Genomic DNA, 20,697 nt, shown 5'->3' with positions numbered 1-20,697 from the left:
ATAATTAATAGAATCTCTTCTTTGTATCTTTTCAGGAGCAACTTGTAATCCCCAGCAAGGCAAAATTTTCTTTACTTTTTCAAACATTCTTTCTAAAGTATCTGCATTTGAGTCAGCTAGTAAAATATCACCCATATAATGATAAATTATAGATTTAGGAAATTTTTTACGTATCACTTCCAATGGCTGTTGTACAAAAAATATTGGCACAGAGTTGGGCTATTCAACATTCCCTGTGGGAGGACCTTGCATTGAAATCTTTTAACTGGTTGAGAATTATTATAAGTAGGCACTGTGAAAGCAAATCTTTCTCTGTCTTTTTCTTGTAAGGGTATTGAAAACAACAGTCTTTTAAATCAATAACTATAAGAGGCCATCCTTTTGGTAACAGAGTAGGCAAAGGCATTCCAGATTGTAGAGAGCCCATCGGCTGAATTACTTTGTTAATTGCTCTAAGGTCTGTTACCATTCTCCATTTACCAGATTTCTTTTTAATAACAAATACAGGAGAATTCCAAGGGCTGGTTGATTCTTCAATATGCTGAGCATTTAACTGTTCTTCTACCAGTTCTTCTAAAGCCTGGAGTTTCTCTGTTGTTAAAGGCCATTGCTGGACCCATACAGGCTTGTCTATTAACCATTTTAAAGGTAGAGCTCTTGGTGTCTTTGGAAGATCATCAGTTGTTGGGCTCTGTTCTTGTATAATATGGATGACTGGTGACCACTCATTAGAACAATATCTTCTAATATTTCTCTCAGAAATATGTGCTAGTTTATGATTTGTTTCTGAGATTGGGGGGATGTTAACCTGAGTATTCCATTGTTGCAACAAGTCTCGACCCCACAGGTTCATAGCTATGTTAGCGACATATGGTTTTAATTTTCCTCTCTGTCCTTCTGTACCTATACATTAGAGCCATCTTGCACTCTGTTTCACCTGAGATAATGTCCCAATTCCTAACAGTTGAACGTTTACCTCCTGAAGAGGCCAAGTTGGATGACAAAATTCTGGTGCAATTATGGTAACGTCCGCACCTGTGTCTACCAGACCAGACAACAAAACACCATTTATTTTTATCGTTAATTTTGGTCTTTGTTCATTAATAGAAGTTTGCCAAAAAATTTTCTTTATGTTTTCTCCTGAATTTTCTATTCTCTGTTTCATCATCCTGACCAGCATGATTTATTCAAATAGGCATTTGGTTATTTAATCGCTCTGATCAGCGGGTTTCCTCTATGGCTGAAGGAAAGGTTTGAACTTGATTTGCTATGGGGGCCTGCATGACGCCCCTCTGGGAGTTTCCCAAAGATTGAAGCAAAGGATTACCCTGTCTGTCCTTTGTTGATCTACATTCATTGGTCCAGTGTTTTCCCTTACCACACCTTCTGCATACTCCAGAAGGAAGGGGCATTCTGTTGCCATTGTTCCTTGAAGAAACATTGTTTCTAGGAATGACCTGTTTACAGTCCCTTTTCAAATGTCCTTGCTTTCCATATCTAAAACATCTAAAATTCCTCAAACCTTTTGAAATTGCTTCTCCTACCCACATATCATCATGCTCATGAGCCTCAACATTAATTGTGTCTCTAATCCAATCTTCCAGAGGTGCAGATCTTGCCTTTAATGGCCTGATTATTCTTTTGCATGCTGCATTCGCATTCACAAAGACCAAAGATTCAATTACTATCTTACTAGCTTCTGAATCCGAGACCATTCTCTTTACTGCTGAAGCAAGTCTTTCTAAAAAATCTGTGAAAGATTCTTTTGGACCTTGCATAACCTTTGTAAATGACTCAGGTTTTTTTCCTGGTTCCTCAACTCTGTCCCATGCATTCAAGGCTGCCATTCGACATAAAATTAGGGTTTGGACATCATATAAACATTGTGTTTTTACTGAAGCCTTCTCCAATAAGCTGATCCTGGCAAACTTGTATTGCTTTGACCCTCCATTGTTTTTCTATGTTTTTAGCTTCATCCTTGAACCACGTTAGCCACTGTAACCTCTGGCTGGGTTCCAGAAAAGCTTGTGCAAGGTCCCACCAGTCCTGTGGTATAATCTTATTATATGTTGACCAAGAGTTTAACATTTGCTTTACATATGGGGAATGCATGCCATAAGATATTATTGCCTCCTTATACCTTTTAAAATCCATCAGTTCAATTGGAGCCCAAATATTTTGTGTAGTCATTTGATCAGGCAACTGCTGTATGGTTACAGGATAAATTAAGTGTGACTGTGTGAAAACAGGCTTTCTTTCTGTAACTTTATGATCCAAACTTGAAACAACTTCACTGTTAATTTCTTCTGTCTGAATTTTTACAGGTTTAACAAATTTTTCTAAAGCTGTCATCCTGGCACTTAAATTGACTAACTTTTTAAATAGTAAAATGAGGATAAGCATAGTGATAAACTGCATAATTCCAGCAATACTAATCTTCTCATATAGTTGTTCCATTGTCAGACTGCCTAAAATTTTAAACAAAACCCAATTTTCTTCCAGTGTAAACATAAAACCCATTTTTTTTAAATGTGGAAAAAATTCTCTTTTAATAGTTTCCTTTAAAATTTCTGATATGTTATGACTTACCAAATCTGTGTAGAACAGTAGAAATCCGAGCGAATTTCAAAACAGCCAGCTAGTGTCTGAGGTTTGAATGAGAGAGAGAGAGAGAGAGAGAGAGAGAGAGAGAGAGAGAGAGAGCAAAAAAGTGTAGCCTGCTAAAGCTTAAATCCAGCCACATGTTCCCTCTTGAGCCGACTCAGGGCTTGGCTCTGGCTTCCTTAAGCTCTGACCACAGGCATTGGCTTCACAGGCAGGGGCTCTGTTCGGCAGGGCAGGCTGAGTTTTTTGTAGCACCGGCTCTAAGCAAGTAGCTCATGGTTAGTCCTGACATACACAGCAGGAAGCAATTTCAAGAATACAATGCCCACATTCCCAAAGAGGTGGTATGGGGAAGGTGGGGTTTTTTTTTTTTTTTTTTGGTCTTTTAATGGGTTTTGGGTCTTGGATAATTTTCATGGATTAGGGGGGATGGTTACAAGTAGTTGTCAAAGGTTAGGAAAAGGGCTAAGCAAAGGAGATTAGATTTAAGGTTCTTGTTTAAAAAAAAAGAAAGAAAAATGTAAATACTTTACATTGGGTTGTATTTTTTTATATTGTATATGAATTATATATATATATATATATATATATATATATTTATATATATTGAAATTGATAGTTAGAAAATGCTATATGTATATTTCTAATTGTACTTATACTGTTCATTTAACAATGTAATGCAATTTTCTGATCCTTGAATGTTGTTATTACCAACTATTAGGATATAAAGAAATGAAAATTAGTAGTTAGACATTACAATAGAACTTGTAGTCATATTAGGTTTGTTTTCAAGATTGAGAAGATATATTTTAGATAGACAGGTTATCTTCAAACCCTTCAGAGATCTACAGAATATGGCATTTAAAATGTTTTTATAACTTAGAAAATTTTCTTTTTTATCATGACTATGAGACAGGTCAGCTCCTGGCAGTACCAATCTACTTCAAAGAAAATATGTCATTGATGAAACTTCAATTGGAGTTAACTTTCATTGTGGCAAAAGTTAGCCACTGTACAAAAAAGTATCCTCGAATCAACTGCTGACAAACAGGACAGACAGGACACAAAACAAAGGACTACTGATTCTTGCCAAAACAAGTGTGGTTATGGCTTTATCAAAAGGCATCTTCTGAGGCCAGGACAATATGGCATCATCCCTGAAGTGGTCTTCACTGAAATCCGGAAAAGGTACAGTACCCTTTTCTTCGAAGGCAGCTGATCAGGCAGTGGGCCAATGGCTTCTGTTGTGCAATGGAACAGCAGCTGAAACAGTTATTCTTGAAGAGTAATTAAGCTCACGCCTCTCAATAGTAGAATGGCATTTAATAGAGGGATGTGGAGAAGAAGGGGATGCTGAGATGAAGCCACATACACACATAGCCAAGAAGAATGGACAGCTGAAGTCAAAAAACATCAACAATATCCAGAATTTAAAATCCTGAATCGTGACATGACACTAGTGGAATTCAGGTGTTTCTGGTATATAGACTGCTCTCACCAATGTGAGGTTGAACTGTTGACCTTGTGTACATCCTACTTCACAAATGAGTCTGTCAGATACGCTAAGCCTATAGGCTGAAGGTGATGCCTGAACACTGCAGAGAAACCTCAGATGAGTGTCCAAGCAGCTGGCTGTTTCTGTCAACTCACAATATTTTAGAAGTTGCTTGCTTGTACTTCCTGTTTTTATTTTTGTTAGCTAATATTATTTCCTTCTTGGATCTCTGAAGGAGTTGAAGATTAGTTAGTTATAGTTGAAGATTATTTAGGATAGAAAGTGAATTAGAACAATCCAGACAGGAGTCCAATAGGGTCTGAATATTGATAGACACAATTATCTTGATGCCTACATTATCCACTTAATTCTAAATTCAGGCTGTCAACAAGGACAGTGCTGTACTGATGAGGATGACCTCAGGGTTCCCTTTCTACCCTTATTCATTGAGCTGTAGATGGCAGCATTCAGCATTGGAGTGAACACACTGTTTACATCACCAAACCCACTGTAATTCTCTATGTTAATGTGTAAGAGAAGAACTGAGGCAAACTGACAGTCATGTCCCAAATAGCAGGCAGACCAGCTTTCAAGCACCACATGCAAATCATGGTTATCTGAAATATCAAGAGTATGAATATAGCCTCAGTGCAGTTTCCAGTGGTCTTTTGTCACCATCAGCTTCTGGCTGTTTTAGAAATTATGTAGACAGAAGAAATTACCTCAGTAATTTTCATGTATAAAAAGCAACAGTTAGATTCATGACATAGTACTGCCTAGATTAATTTAATTATAACTCACATGGGAATATAATCAGTCAAATAAGAACACTAACATTTTCTTCACAATTCCTCCCAACACATAATCATATTTTATATAAAAGTTGATATCTCTGAAATGTTTGTAGCATATTACAACAATTGAAATAAAATAGTATCTTCTGGGCATGACAGATGACTACTGCACTCATGAGCTCCAAGATCAAGCCATCAACATTCTAGTAGGAAGAGAAAGGGGCTCACTGCCCCCACCCCTAACTGAGAAGCTGGTGGCAGTTGGTGGCTTTTGGAGGAGGAAGAGTCAGTTTACTTTAGGGTGCTGATGCCAGGTGGTTTGAACAAACTCAGCGATGGCTCTAACACATGAGCATATGGGCATGCAGTGTTGCCCTAGGTAGATGATTTAAAACAAAACAAAAGGTAGACAGACACGGCAGCGGAGACAAGCAGACGCAGGTAGGCCTGCGGCGGCGGCCCACGGAGGTAGACGTGCCCAGCGGTGGCAGCCAACAGGGATATTCAGGCCCGGTGGCAGCCGGCAGAGACATTCAGGCCCAGCAGCGGCCCACAGAGGTAGACAGGCCCGGCCGCGGAGACAAGCAGACACAGGTAGGCCAGTGGCGGCGACCGGTGGAGGTAGACGGGCCCAGTGGCGGCAGCCGACAGGGATACTCAGACCCGGCGGCAGCCAGCAGAGACATTCAGGCCCAGCAGCGGCCCACAGAGGTAGACGGGCCCAGCGGCGGCCCGCTGAGGTAAACGGGCCCGGCGGCAGCGGCCGACAGGGACATTCAGTCCCTGCTGCAGCCTGCAGAGACATTCAGGCCCTGTGGTGGCCCCCAGAGGCAGACAGACCCAGCAGCAGCTGACAGGGACATACAGGCCCGGCGGCGGACCGCAGAGGTAGACCGGCCCAGGGACGGAGACAAGCAGACACAGCTTGGAACAGGGACGCCCCTAACCCCAACATCTGGGGAAGAAGCTATCTCCGTGGGTCAGAACCAGAACGAATCTGAACACTCCATCTGAGGACAACCCAGGGCCCAGCTGCTGATCCTGTGAAACCCAACAACTTGGAGGTGTTGGTGAGACTACCCTGCTCAACTGAAACCCATCTGGGAGAGGATTCAGATGCCTACAGTTTAAAGTCTGAAGAAACAAGATCAGCTGAGGAGTTGACAAATGAACAAAACGTGACCTGGGAACACAGAAGAAGGCGCTACCCAGACACCAAACCAGATCACCAGAATCATAAGTATATAATTCACTGATCGAAATCAGCTGCCCCTGAAGAAATAGCCCAATAGCACCAATTTAACCAAGAACCCCTACTAAACCAAGACTAAAAATTAGAACAAGAGAGGCACTCTCAGACACAGACACCACCTGCACCGCACAGAGGAAGAGATGAGTAGACGCCAGTGCAAAAATACAGGCAACAACATAAAGACCTATATGGCAACATCAGAACCTAGTGATTCTACACCTGCAAGACCTAAACATACCATGACAGAAGAAACAGAAGAAATCAACCCTAAAAATGACTTTAAGAAGATGATAGAGGCCCTTAAAGAAGAAATAAAACATTCCCTCAAAGAGGAAATAAAAACTTTCCTTAAAGAGGAAATGAAAAACTACCTTAAAGAGGAAATAAAAACTTTCCTTAAAGAGGAAATAAAAAACTCCCTTAAAGAGGAAATAAAAACTTCCCTTAAAGAGGAAATGAAAAACTCCATTAAAGAGGAATTAAAAAACTCCCTTAAAGAAATGGAAGAAAAAACGAACAAAAAATGGGAAGAAATCAAATCAAGCCAAGAAAAAGCAATTAATCACATGAAAGAAACATTCCAAGATCTGAAAAATGAATTTGAGACAATAAAGAAAACACATGCTGAGGGAATGCTGGAAATAGAAATCCTGACTAAACGAACAGGAACTACAGAAACAAGCATAACCAACCGATTGCAAGAGATGGAACAGAGAATCTCTGACACTGAAGACACGATAGAGAAAATAGATTCGTCAGTCAAAGAAAACAATAAAGACAAAAAAGTCCTAACACAAAACGTCCAGGAAATTTGCGACACCATGAAAAGACCAAACCTAAGAATAATAGGGATAGAAGAAGGAGAAGAATACCAACTCAAAGGCACAGAAAATATATTCAACAAAATCAGAGAAGAAAACTTTCCTAACCTAAAGAAAGAAATACCTTTGAAGATACAAGAAGCTTAGAGAACACCGAATAGGCTGGATCCAAAAAAAAAAAAGTCCCCTCGCCACATAATAATCAAAACACTAAACACACAGAACAAAGAAAAAATATTAAGAGCTGCAAAGGAAAAGGACCAAGTAACATATAAAGGCAAACCCATCAGAATAACACCAGACTACTCAATAGAGACTATGAAAGCTAGAAGATCATGGACAAACCTCATGCAGACACTAAGAGACCACGGATGCCAACCCAGACTATTATACCCAGCAAAACTCTCAATCACCATAGGCGGAGTAAACAAAATATTCCAGGATAAAACCAGATTTAATCAATACCTGTCCACAAACCCAGCCCTACAGAAAACACTAGAAGGGAAAATCCAGCCCAAAGAAGCTAAACACATCCATGAAAAATCAAGCAACAGATAATCCTACACCAACATACACCACAGAAAGACAACACAACACAACCAAAAAAATAGCAGGAATTAACAATCGCTGGTCATTAATATCCATCAATATCAATGGTCTCAACTCACCTATAAAAAGACACAGTCTAACAAAATGGATAAGAAAACAGGACCCATCCATATGCTGCATACAAGAAACATACCTTAACTCCAAAGACAGACACTACCTCCGAGTAAAGGGCTGGGAAAAGGTTTTCCAAGCAAATGGACCTAAGAAACAAGCTGGTGTAGCTATCCTAATATCTAATAAAATAGAGTTCAAACTAAAATCAATCAAAGGAGACCAGGATGGACATTACATATTCATCATGGGAAACATCCACCAAGATGAAGTCTCGATTCTAAACATTTATGCTCCAAATACAAAAGCACCCACATTCATAAAAGAAACACTACTAAAGTTTAAAACGTACATCAAACCCCACACATTAGTAGTGGGAGATTTTAACACACCACTCTCAGCAAAAGATAGATCTACCAGACTGAAACTTAACAAAGAAATAAAGGACCTAACATGTTATGACTCAAATGGACCTAATAGATATCTACAGAATATTCCATCCTAACACAAAAGAATATACCTTCTTCTCAGCACCCCATGGAACCTTCTCAAAAATTGACCACATGCTTGGACACAAAACAAATCTCAACAGATACAAAAAAATTGGAATAACCTCCTGTATCTTATCAGACCACCATGCCTTAAAGTTAGAACTCAATAACAACCAAAATTATAGAAAACCCACAAACTCATGGAAACTGAATAATGCCCACCTGAAACATCAATGGGTCAAGGAAGAAATAAAGACAGAAATTAAAGAGTTCCTAGAATTCAATGAAAATGAAAGTACAACATACCCAAACTTATGGGACACTATGAAAGCAGTGCTAAGAGGAAAATTCATAGCTCTAAATGCACACATAAAGAAGATGGAGCAATCCCATACCAATGAATTAACAGCACAACTGAAAGCTCTAGAACAAAAAGAAACAAACTCACCCAGGAGAAATAGACGCCAGGAAATAATCAAATTGAGGGCTGAAATCAACGAAATAGAAAACAAGAGAACAATACAAAAAATCAATGAAACAAAGAGTTGGTTCTTTGAAAAAATCAACAAGATAGACAAATCACTAGCCAAATTAACCAAAAGGCAAAGAGAGAGCACCCAAATTCACAAAATCAGAAATGAAAGGGAGACATAACAACAGACAATGAGGAAATCCAGAGAATCATCAGATCATACTTCAAAAACCTGTACTCCACAAAAATGGAAAACCAGGAAGAAATGGACAATTTTCTGGATAAATACCACATACCAAAATTAAATCAAGACCAGATAAACCATTTAAATAGACCAATAACCCCTAAAGAAATAGAAACAGTCATCAAAAGTCTCCCAACCAAAAAAAGCCCAGGACCAGATGGTTTCAGTGCAGAATTCTACCAAACTTTCAAAGAAGAACTAATACCAATCCTCTTCAAAGTGTTCCACACAATAGAAACAGAAGGAACACTACCAAACTCTTTTTATGAGGCTACAATTACCCTGATACCCAAACCACACAAAGATGCAACAAAGAAAGAGAACTACAGACCAATCTCCCTCATGAACATTGATGCAAAAATACTCAACAAAATATTGGCAAACCGAATCCAAGAATACATCAAAACAATCATCCATCACGACCAAGTAGGATTCATCCCAGGGACGCAAGGATGGTTCAACATATGGAAATCAGCCAATGTAATACACCATATAAACAAACTGAAAGAAAAAAACCACATGATCATCTCCTTAGATGCTGAAAAAGCCTTTGACAAAATCTAACACCCCTTCATGATAAAGGTCTTAGAAAGATTAGGAATACAAGGAACATTTCTAAACATAATAAAAGCAATTTATAGCAAGCCAACAGCAAACATCAATTAAATGGAGAGAAACTCAAAGCGATACCACTAAATTCAGGAACAAGACAAGGCTGTCCACTCTCCCCATATTTATTCAATATAGTACTAGAAGTTCTAGCTAGAGCAATAAGACAACAAAAGGAGATCAAAGGGATACAAATTGGCAAAGAAGAAGTGAAACTTTCACTATTTGCAGATGATATGATAGTATACATGAGTGACCCCAAAAACTCTACCAGGGAACTCCTACAGCTGATAAACTCCTTCAGTAAAGTGGCAGGATACAAGATCAACTCAAAAAAATCAGTAGCCCTCCTATACACAAATGATAAAAGGGCTGAGAAAGAAGTCAGAGAAACATCACCCTTTACAATAGCCACTAATAATATAAAATACGTTGGGATAACACTAACTAAACAAGTGAAAGACCTTTTTGATAAGAACTTTAAATCTCTAAAGAAAGAAATTGAAGAAGATATCAGAAAATGGAAGGATCTCCCATGCTCATGAATAGGTAGGATTAACATAGTAAAAATGGCAATCTTACCAAAAGCAATCTACAGATTCAATGCAATCCCCATCAAAATCCCAACACAATTCTTCACAGACTTGGAAAGAAAAATACTCAACTTTATATGGAAAAACAAAAGACCCAGGATAGCTAAAAGAATCCTATACGATAAAGCAACCCTTGGAGGCATCACCATCCCGGACCTCAAATTCTACTATAGAGCTATAGTAATAAAAACAGCTTGGTACTGGTATAAAAACCGACATATGGACCAATGGAATCGAATTGAAGACCCTGACATTAATCCATGCACATATGAACACCTGGTTTTTGACAAAGGAGCCAAAACTATACAATGGAAAAAAGAAAGTATCTTCAACAAATGGTGCTGGCATAACTGGATCTCAATATGTAAAAGATTACAAATAGATCCATATCTGTCACCATGCACAAAACTCAAGTCCAAGTGGATCAAAGACCTGAACATAAATCCAGTTACACTAAACTTAATAGAAAAGAAAATAGGAAGCACTCTTGAACGCATTGGCACCGGAGACCATTTCCTAAATAAAACACCTACAGCACAGACCCTGAGCACAACCATTAATAAATGGGACCTCTCGAAACTGAGAAGCTTTTGCAGGGCAAAAGACACAGTCAATAAGACAAAAAGACAGCCAACAGATTGGGAAAAGATCTTCACCAACCCCACATCTGACAGAGGTTGATCTCCACAATATATAAAGAACTCAAGAAACTAGACATCAAAGCACTGAACAGTCCAATTAAAAAATGGGCTTAAGAGCTAAACAGAGAATTCACAAAACAAGAACTACAAATGGCTGAAAGACATTTAAATAAATGCTCAACACCCTTAATCATCAGAGAAATGCAAGTCAAAACGACTCTGAGATACCACCTTACACCTGTTAGAATGGCTACGATCAAAAACACCAATGACAACCAATGTTGGAGAGGATGTGGAGCAAAGGGAACACTCCTCCACTGTTGGTGGGAATGTAAACTTGTACAACCACTGTGGAAATCAGTATGGCGGTTTCTCAGAAAATTAGGAATCGAACTACCTCAAGACCCAGCCATCCCACTCTTGGGCATATACCCAAGGAATGCTGATTCATACCATAAAGATACATGCTCAGCTATGTTCATAGCAGCACTATTTGTAATAGCCAGGACCTGGAAACAACCTAGATGCCCATCAACGGAAGAATGGATGAAAAAAATGTGGTACATATACACAATGGAGTACTACTCAGCAGAGAAAAACAATGAAAGCATGAAATTTGCAGGCAAATGGATGGAACTAGAAAAAATCATCCTGAGTGAAGTAACCCAAACCCAGAAAGACAGTTATGGTATGTACTCACTCATTGGTGGATTCTAGATATAAAATAAAGAACAATCAGACCACAACCCATAGAACCATAGAGGCTATATATATAGCATGGAGGTCCCAAGGACGACTGTGGCATATAATAAATTTCAGTTTTACTCAATTATTAAAAAAAATAGCCAAATGAATGGAAACACATGAACTATGAACCAAAGGCTGAGGGGCCCCCAGCTGGATCAGGCCCTCTGAATAGGTGAGACAGTTGATTGGCTTGATCAGTTTGTGAGGCAACTAGGCAGTGGGACCAAGTCCTGTGCTCATGGCATGAGTTGGCTGTTTGAAACCTGGAACTTATGCAGGGACACTTGGCTCAGTCTGGGAGAAAGGGACTGGACCTCCCTGGACTGAGTCTACCAAGTTGATCACAGTCCTCGGGGGAGGACTTGTCCTGGAAGAGGTGGGAATGGAGGGTGGGCTGGGGGTAAGGGGAGTGGGTGGGAGGGGGGAGAATAGGGGAACCCATGGCTGATATGTCGAACTGAATGGTATTGTAAAATAAAAAATATATATCACAAAAAAAGAAAAAAAAGTAAACAACAACCAAAAACTGTAAAAAAAAAAAAAAAAAAAAAAGGTATGGATTTAGTAATGTTGGGGTTCGCAGAGTGGATCAGGAACCATTTGAGAGGAATGAGGGGTAATATGATCAAAATGCACTGTATGCATAGATGAAATTCTCAAAGAATTTTAAAACTCTATTATTTAAAAGTTTACAGTTCAATAGCATTAAAAATCTAATACAAACTTTTATGTTTTTTATTTTATAATTTAATTTAATTTTACATATCAGCTACAGATTCCCCTGTCCTCCCTCCCGCCCCCCCCCAGCCCCCATTCCTCCAATTCACCCCCCATTCCCATCTCCTCCAGGGTAAGGACTCCTCTGGGGATTTAGCTCAGCCTGGTAGATTCAGTCAAGAAAGGTCCATTCCCCTCCTCCCTTCACCCAGGCTGAGCAAAGTGTCCCAGCACAGGCCCCAGGCTACAAAAAGCCAGCTCATGCATTAAGGACAGGTCCAGGTCCCACCGCCTGGATGCCTCCCAAACAGTTCAAGCTAATTGACTGTCTCACTTGTCCAGAGGGCCTGATCCAGTTGGGGTCTCCTCAGCTATTGGTTCATAGTTCATGTGTTTCCCCTTGTTTAACTATTTGTCCCTGTGCTTTTTCCAACCATGGTCTCAACATCTCTCGCTCATACAATCCCTCCTCTTTCTCGCTGATTGGACTCCCAGAGCTCCACCTGGGGTTTGGCCGTGGATCTCTGCATCTGCTTCCATCAGTCATTGGATGAGAGTTCTACCATGACAGTTAGGGTGTTTGGCCATCCGATCACCAGAGTAGGTCAGTTCGGGCTTTCTCTCGACCATTGCCAGTAGTCTATTGTGGAGGTATCTTTATGGATTTCCGGGGACCATTCTAGCACTTTGCTTCTTCCTATTCCCATGGGGTCTTTATTTGTCATGGTCTCTTTCTTTGTTCTGCCTCTCTCTTCTTGATTCAGCTGGTATCTCCCACTCCCCTACACTCTCTTTCCCCCGACCCTTGCCCTTCATTACCACCCCATGTCCACTTTGCTCATGTATATCATCCATTTCTCTGTCATTGGGTGATCCCTTTATCTTTTTTTAGGGTCCTCCTTACTAGGTAGCCTCCCTGGAGTTGTGAGTAGCAGTCTGTTCATCCTATGTTTTACATCTAGTATCCACCTATAAGTTAGTACATACCATGTTTGTCTTTCTAAGTCTGGATTACCTCACTCAGGATGGTTTTTTTCTAGATCCATTCATTTGCCTGCAAACCTCATGATGTCATTGTTTTTCTCTGCTGAGTAGTACTCCATTGTGTATATGTACCACATTTTATTTATCCATCTTCAGTTAAAGATCATCTAGGTTGTTTCCAGGTTCTGACTACCACAAAGTGCTCTTGTGGTATGATTGAGCATTTCTTGGGTATATGCCTAAGAGTGGTATAGCTGGATATTCGGGGAGATTGATTCCCAATTTTCTAAGAAAGCTCCATATTGATTTCCAAAGTGGCTGTACAAGCTTGCATTCCCACCAGCAGTGGAGGAGAGTTCCCCTTGCTCCACATCTTCTCCAGCATAAGCTGTCTTCAGCGTTTTTTATCTTAGCCATTCTGACAGGTGTAAGGTGGTATCTGAGAGTCATTTTGATTTGCATTTCCCTGATGATTAGGGATGTTGAGCAATTCCTTAAATGTCTTTCAGCCATTTGAGCTTCCTCTGTTGATCTCTGTAAGAATGGGCTCTATAGCCCATTTCTGAATTGAACTGTTGGGCATTTTGATGTCTAATTTCTTGAGTTCTTGATATATTCTAGATATCAGCCCTCTGTCAGATGTGTGGTTGGTGAAGAGCCTTTCCCATTCTGTAGGCTGTTGCTTGTCTTGATGACCATGTCCTTTGCTCTACAAAAGCTTTTAAGTTTCAAGAGGTCCCATTGATTAATTGTTTCTCTCAGTGTATGTGCTACTGGTGTTATATTTAGGTAGTGATCTCCTATGCCAATGCATTCAAGACTACTTCCTACTTTCTCTTCTATCAGGAAGTGGTTGGGGTCTCAGGTGGATGGGTGTGGGGGCAGGGTGTGTAGATTGCAGGGTCCAGTGGGGAGTCTTAGAGAAGGGGAACCTTCCCAGGGGAACCCTGCCTGCTGGCCATCAACTGGGGCCCAGTTGGGCGGGTCTTCCCCAGGAATGGCTGGGCCCAGGGATGGGACCTAGGGGCAGGCCTCCTTGGGTATGATCCCAGACACTCACCTCTGGTCCAGATGGGAGTTCTGGGCAGGATCACTTTTATCTTCTTAAAGAAAAGTATGAGACAGTCACTGTCACCACAATTCAGATTTTTGACTTGGGACTAGAAGATTTTTTTCTGCAGACACAGATGGTCAGCATGGCTCAGTTCATTCACTTATGCTTTTAACTATCTTCTTTTTACCTTCCTTAGGAAGAATTTCATAATGCCTGTGATTATTATTGAGCATTTCCACAAATGTTTACATCATGTTCAAGAAAAGGTAATCTTAAGTGGCATTTCATTTTCTTTCTTTAGTGAATAAATGTTTGATTATGAAGTACCCTGGAACCTAACTGAAACATGAACAAACAGGAAGTCGTGTGACTCCGTTACTTAAGTTTTTTTTTTTTCAGACGAGATTTCTTCCAGCTAGAGAGATAACAGTCCTTCCATCAAGAATCTTACCCCCAGGGTTAGCTTTAATTAAGAGCATCCATAATTTGAAATAAATAAATGTCTACACAATCATTCACAGTGCCTTTTAATATACATTGTTCTCTAAATTTCAGAACCATCAAAACCCCTCTAAGGCAAATCCTCAAGTTGATCATGAAAGGTACCAGGGAAGGGACACTGAGATGGCTACTTAGGTGAAAAGAGAGAGTTTCCTCCTCCCAATTTGTTTCTTTGTCTTCACATGAGCAGAATGACAGAATAGTATGGCATGTATTGTTTGTCATCTGTCTGTCTGTCTGTCTATCTATCTGTCATCTATCTATCATCTTCGCCTTCTCTCTAAATAAATATATTGTTTTTAAAGTACCCATCAGTAGATTTCCAGATATTCATCGTATGAATGTTTATTTTTATAATGACTGAATAAACAAAAACTGTTTAAAATCATGGGAAAATCACCTTTGCTAGGAGATAATAGTTTTTAACCATAGCCAAAAGAGAATCTCCCCCTTAATTTTGTAGCTATGAAACTCTCAATCCTTCCCTCATAAAAGTGTGAATTTCTACTTTGTTTTAAAGGACCTATCATTTAATTTTCTCAAGTCCATCTGTTAGTTTGGTAGAACCATTGGCTTTGTGCCAGTGGTTTGAATCAGCTGTGCCTGTGTGAAGAAGATAGCACTGTGGTGTGAGGCTAGTGTTTGTATTCATGTCATAAAGATGTTGACAATTTAACTTAAATGGAAAATCACTCCAGGCTCAAATTTGTTGTAAATAGAGAGGGAGGAGGGAACTAATGTGAGAAAAGTGGCAAATTTTCATATCCCTTCCTCCTACTTTGTTTGTCTTCTGTTTCTGGAGAAATAAAAGTGGTGTTGTCTTATTGGGTAGGAGAGTTTCCCAATGCTTACACCAATCCTATCAACCTCGGTAGGCACACCTGCAAACCCAGAGCTATGGAAGCAAGGGAAGAAGTATCTTGAGTTGATGGAACCCTTACCTGTCCCTCATTACTCCATTTTCTCAGCACAAGAGATGATTATATACACACGCTCATTGGTCAATGCCAAGATATGTTAAGCATGTGTTAGTCAATGGCATCGGCTAAAAGAGATGTTTTCATCACAGTGATTTAACTACTTAGTAAAGAAGTAGCATTCCCTCTTCATTATGCAATTTGTCTTTCCTATATCTTCACAGGTCTAAATTCGAAGTTTCCTATCTGAGGTCATCCACCTGATGAGTACTGCAATGATGAGTCTCTTTATTGGAAGGTAATGTACAGGATTCTAAAAAGTGGAGTAAATCACGGTTCTATGAAGGTTCAGATGGCCAAGGACCCATTTTCTATAACAGAACAAAACCATAGGTAGACAAGGTGAAACTCTTCAAATGCTGTTCTTTGGCAACTTCTGCTGTTTTACCTGATGGGGAGCATTGGTAGGGACAGTGACTAGGCAAGGACAATGACAAGTGGTTTCTTCTAGTGTTATATTTCTCCTGAAGCCCAATGGATCAGGAACTTCATGGGATTTATCACACACATGTGCCCATTCCCAGCATTACTGATTTCATCCTGGACTGTGAGACTCTTGTTCTAGGAGACATGATCATGCATTTGAACTCTTATGATACCCAGAGCTTTTAGGTCCCCTTCTCTGGCTGCTCATAGACTTCTTTTTCTTTAGTCTTACCTCTGTTTTTTGTTCATTTCTTTCCATTTCTGATGGCTGCCACCTTCTTCTGCCTTTGCTGTTCTTGAAGGATTCAAGGGTTTCTGCAGCTGAGATCTTCTCTCAACCCTATTACTGCCATTGGGAGTAATACCCAGAGTGCTATCCTCAGTCATTTTATTTCTGGTATCTGCTTGGGTCATTCAGTACACCAGGAACAAAGTAGGCCTCTTGGAAGTATTTCATATGTGGGGAACTGAGAGCTTGTTTTCCAAGCACTGCACAGGAAGTCTCATTCCTTCATTAAAATCCCCCTTTTCGTCATATTGAGAAATAAAATACTACTGGGAAATAACATCGTTTGAATGGGAAGGAGGGAGGGTCACCTGCCTCAAATACAGGAGCATGGAAACACACCCGGGAAGATCCTGCAGGGCTGGTTACAATGTTGGAATTGGGTTGGGGGTACACTCAGAGAAGCCACATGCCTAGCTGTTGAAAACTGCCTCAGAGGTGCCTCAGCAGATAGACAATATACCTGTGAGGAAGCTGTGATGAACTGCTGGCAGAGGTAACTTGAACAGTGCAGCCCCCAGGAGAAAAATCCCTCAGGTTGAGTGTGGTTCCCTCCATTCTACACTTAAGAGACCAAAACAAGATAGATTGCATGCCTCTGTGGGATACACATTGAGATTAACTGTTGAAAAAAGAAAAGGCAGCCAGGCAGTGGTGGTGCATGCCATTAATCCCAGCATGTGGGAGGCAGAGGCAGGTGGATTTCTGTAAGTTTGAGGTTAGCTTGGTCTACAAAGCAAGTTCCAGAACAGCCATAGTGTTACACAGAGAAACTCTGTCTCAAAAAAAATAAAAAATAAAAAAAAGAAAAGAAAAGGCAAAGGTGGAAAAGACAATAGCTGTGGACATGGCTCAGTTGGCAGAATGATTCCTACCATGTAGGAAGCTTGGGGTTCAATCACCACCCACACTCAACAAGTTCCCACTTCTTTAGTCCACACAGGAGGGACTGGAGAGTTCAGAGCTTGTTCAGCCAGGATATTTCTTTTAATCATAGAGCAGTTTCTATGCCTAGAGAGGTGAAGAGGTTTGGGTGCAACCTGTGGCACATTGTGATTTTCATTAATTACTTGATGTCTCACAAAGGCAAGTTTACATTTTTGTTGAGTTCCTGTCCCTGTCAATGAACAAGGAAGGATGTGGGGCTTTTTATTTCACCAGCATACTGACAATGTAGAGTTCCAGCCCAAGCTTTTGCTCCTCATTTGTTTTTGAATTCACTTCCTAAGTGTTTAAGGCTCTGCCATTTCAGTATTAGAGGAAGTTGAGGTTCCCAGCAGCAACCATGCTCACAGAGTCCACACAGAAGTGTCTCTGTAAGAAACATGACCTCCTCCTGGACATCACTATTTCTTGAGTATACTGAACAGACTGTCTGATAGTGCTGAACACAATCAAAGCAGAAGAATATAAAATATACTTCTATTCCACCTGGCAAGATAGAAAACCAAGTCTGAACTTAGGTTAATGTACAGGAATCTCTGGGATACTTGTGGAAATTTGGGATTACTTCCATGTCACTCTGAGAGTCTGAATTGGGAACTGGAATCCACATAACAGTTCATATGAAAATAGAAGGGTTGACTACATTAAGTCCATAGTACTGAAATTCTTTCCTATGAATATATTCTTTCTCCTCCATATATTAAAAACACATCAAAAATCATGCCCTACATGATAGTTTGTGCCTTACATTCTAGGACTCACAAAGCATAGACAAGTAGACCTCTGTGAGTTCAAAGTCAGCCTAGTCTACAGAGTGAAATTTAGGATAATCTTGGCTATAGAGTGAGATCCTGTCTCAAAAGACAAAACGAAAACAATAAAAGAAGTTACCCCCAAAAAGGTGGGGCATAGTGATGTACACTTGTAATCCCAACACAATGGATGCAGAGGCATTTGGATGTCTGTAGGCCAGCACAGGCTACATGATGAGTTTCAGGACTACATACAGAGACCCTGTCCCAAACATCATCAACAATAAGAATAACAAAAAGAAAGTGAATAACACATGAACTTACACATGAGAATAGTTTGTGATGTTTCAGTAAGGATCTAATATCCAGGACACTAAAGATCTTGCTTCATTTTCATTTTATGTGTATGGGTGTTTTGCCTTTTATAAAGAGTACACACTTAGAAAAACACTCTCTTGGAGCCAGAGAGATCAGAAGTCATTATGTTTTGGGTACATCAGTTTTCTTTTCTAGGCAAATGTCTAAGCTGAAATAATACATTTACATACCTCACAATATTAAGGGCTTTAAGAGGCAGTGGACAAAAACAGAACTGGGTCTTTCCTGCAAGCTTTGAGTGTCCTGGGATGATATTAGAGAAGATGGCTTGCTTAGTATGGTGACTATGTGATGTCCCAGCATCTCACTTCCAGCATCAGCAGCAAGGTTCTCAAGTGATCAGGCAGATAACCTGGGCATCTCCGTCCACATGAGTGTTTGTGAACTGTGCCAATTTTCTCTTGGCTTCTGAGGTCAGACTTGAGCGTTGTGAAACTAAGCTGTATCCTGTGCCACTCTAAATGAGCTTGTGCCACTCTAAATGAGGAGGCTGTCCCCTGGTTACCTGGAGGATGTAAAAGGAAGGAAAAAAAGCTATCTGACCAATGAGACCCTAGAGAACTAGAAGCATTTGGCTGGATAAGCTTTTAGGCTTTTGAGCAGCAGTTCAGCAGAGGTCCATTTGGATGAGGACTCAGAAGCTTCCAGTCTCAGGAAACAGGATCAGCTGAGGAATTAGCAAGATGAGGTAGCTGTGGCTTGTTCTGTCTCTCTGATCTTCCAGCATTCACCGCAATACCTGGCTCCCAGGTTTGATTTTATTAATAAGACCTTCTAACAATTATGCAACACCAGGCCTCCTTCTTAGTTGCTGGACTTTGCAGGCAATCCATTATACCTTGCTTTCTAGATCTTTTCACATCTCAGATTGATTTGCAAAGTCATATCTCTCACATTTTCTCTCTATCTCACTTCTCTCCTCTGCTTCTTTACCCCAGCACTGCTCTGCATGTTCATAAAAATTTTCATACCAATTTTGGCACATGCTTTGCTCTTAAATTTCAATAGGTCCTCGACTTGGTCTCTACAAGACCTATTTAGAAATAAGGTTGATAATCACATTTACAGGATTGGGGCTTCAACATCAGAAATGACAGAGATCACCTGACAGACTTCATCAGCCCTTGGTTCCATGCTTTGGTGGAGAAAGTCCAGAGATCTGGAGAACGTGCTTTCCAGGCTGACAGGGGGCTCCTCTTTACAGGGACTGTCAAAAGTAGAGAGGTGAGGTTAGGCTATAACAAAGCTCTTTGATTCAACAACCCTGAGCCTCTCCCCTTGCCGATCCTTCTCATGACCTCCTATGTGTATTGGACCCAAAGATAGCAGTACCAACCATTCCCAAGCATGTAGAGTGTAACAGGTGGCTCCAGACCAAGGAATTTAACTTTTGTTTGCCGGTTGAAACACCATAATAATGATGTACATCATGTTCTATCCCATGATTATTGAATTCCTGGTGTGTGTGTGTGTGTGTGTGTGTGTGTGTGTGTGTGTGTGTGTGTGTTTATGTGTGTGTGTGTGTGAGTTCATATGCATGTGCATGTGTGTTTCCCACTCAAGGTGCCTCTACATAGCCTAGACTGAGCACTGCCTTGCCACTGACCTTTCCTTTGTCTATTGATTCAACATTTGGACCATCATACACTTCCTAGGACTGTTTGTTCTAAAATCTGGGGGCTTAACTGGGCGCATGTGTCTACAGCCAGACCTGTAAAGAGCTAATTGCTGGGAGTCATCCCCAGTGGTGGATGGGTCCAGCAGAGGATGTAAGGCATCAGAGGGGTAAGGAAGTGAGCCAGGCCATGGTGGTCGAGAGAATCTTGCAACCTGACTGACTAGCAGCCAGAGTGTTTCTTTATTTATACAGAATTTAGTTATCAGGAACTAGAACATATCAGTTTTTGTTTTGAACGCATGTTTCACTTCCTTTTGCTCATCTTTTAGTCATCATTAATAAACTATGACAGAATAGAGTTATTATTTCAAATCATTTTCCCTCAGGTTTTGACATCATTAATAAACAGAGTTATCATTCTTACTCATTAACCCCATAGCCCAATTTTTGGAGAATCTAGAGGCATTTGACAGCCTGTGCTCAGGCTGGTTGCTTTGGGTGCTTCAAGGACACTAGACCAAAACAAAATCTTCAGCCACTTTGGGCATTTTGCTATGTCTCAAGCAATGTATTATTAACTCTCAGTGGTCAGAGTGCCCAGGAAAAATCCTCAGGCTAAAGCTGCTGCAGTTATTA

General features: G+C 40.3%; 1 protein-coding gene across 14 annotated transcripts in view; it reads left to right on the top strand.

Annotated features, from left to right (window-relative positions):
- Positions 1-20,697, top strand: part of LOC143269257 (disks large homolog 5-like) — a 250,098-nt gene that overhangs the window by 205,571 nt on the left and 23,830 nt on the right. For 13 of the 14 annotated variants that reach the window (XM_076554350.1, XM_076554345.1, XM_076554353.1 and 10 more), the window contains 2 exons: positions 14,375-14,444; positions 15,821-15,894. The gene's annotated coding sequence lies outside the window, so the exon portion shown is untranslated. Of the gene's footprint in view, positions 1-12,373; positions 12,745-14,374; positions 14,445-15,820; positions 15,895-20,697 lie in introns of those variants that run through there. The other variant, XM_076554348.1, reaches the window with a different exon arrangement.

The sequence above is a fragment of the Peromyscus maniculatus genome, chromosome 18 (genome assembly GCF_049852395.1).
Source record: "Peromyscus maniculatus bairdii isolate BWxNUB_F1_BW_parent chromosome 18, HU_Pman_BW_mat_3.1, whole genome shotgun sequence".
NCBI classification, from domain to species: domain Eukaryota; kingdom Metazoa; phylum Chordata; class Mammalia; order Rodentia; family Cricetidae; genus Peromyscus; species Peromyscus maniculatus.
The sequence above is the reverse complement of the archived record's forward strand: the minus strand, read 5'-3'. Positions and strand labels throughout refer to the sequence as shown.